Raw genomic sequence first — 1,039 nt, 5'->3', positions numbered from 1 at the left:
ACTGGAGAACAGGTCCCTTTGATCAATTGATCTCAAGAGCAGCAGAGATGGAGGCTGAGGAACGATTTGCACTAAACTGGTTAGATCTCACTGAAATCCCAGCCGACGAGCTTCAAAACCGTGCCCATGAGATGCAAGTAATCAGGAGTAATCTTGGTCGATCTGACAAAGGAAAGGGCATAGCTTTTGATGCACAAGAAGATGAAGCCGAGCCTGAAGAAGATCCTGAACTAGATGCTCAATTTCGAGAGGATATCAGGCTTGCCACAGCAATATCCTTGGGACAAAGTGTAGAACACACGAGAGGTCCAGGAGAGACCTCTGGGGTTGCTCGAGATGATGCTGACACTCCTACTCCAACTGCAGCAATTCCCTTGTCCCAAGTGAGTGAATCTGCTCTAGAAGACCAGGTAGCTTCGAGAGGTGAATCCGAGACCTCTGAAGCACATGAGGTGGCACCTAACTCTGTCTTACTACTGCCACCACCTGAGCCCACACCCTCGAATGCAACAGATGAAGCTCAGACAGTTCGAGAGGGTGAAATTTTGTTGCTCCAACTCCCAGGCTTTCCCATCGATATGGTTAATAGGGAAAGGTGGAGTGCACCAGTTGCTCCTGAGATAATAGATATTCCAGATTCACCAGAGCATACTGAAGTGCAAACAAGTGAGCAACAAGAGCAGAATGAGGAGAACCCTGCTGGTTCGAGAGTTGAGGTTCAAGAAGGTGGAAACCGGGAAGCACCTGCCAATGAATCAACTCCTCCAGTAGATGATCATGTTCCCAGCACTGGTTCGAGAGGTAGTGTTGAGGGGAAACCTCAATCAGATGGAAACCGGGAAGCATCTGATGCAGAGACTCCCACCTTGGCCAATCCTACCTTACCAGCAGCTGAAGCTGAGGCTCCAGGTTCGAGAGGTGAAGAGCAAGAAGTGATCCATCCCTCAGGTGGAAACCGGGAAGCACCTGATATGGAGCTACCTTCGAGCTCTGATCCCAGTGTCCCTGCTGAACCTCAGGAAGTCAGTCGAGAGGTGGA

Source organism: Ipomoea triloba, chromosome 4, assembly GCF_003576645.1.
Source record: "Ipomoea triloba cultivar NCNSP0323 chromosome 4, ASM357664v1".
Classification (NCBI taxonomy): domain Eukaryota; kingdom Viridiplantae; phylum Streptophyta; class Magnoliopsida; order Solanales; family Convolvulaceae; genus Ipomoea; species Ipomoea triloba.
Note: the sequence above shows the minus strand (reverse complement) of the source record.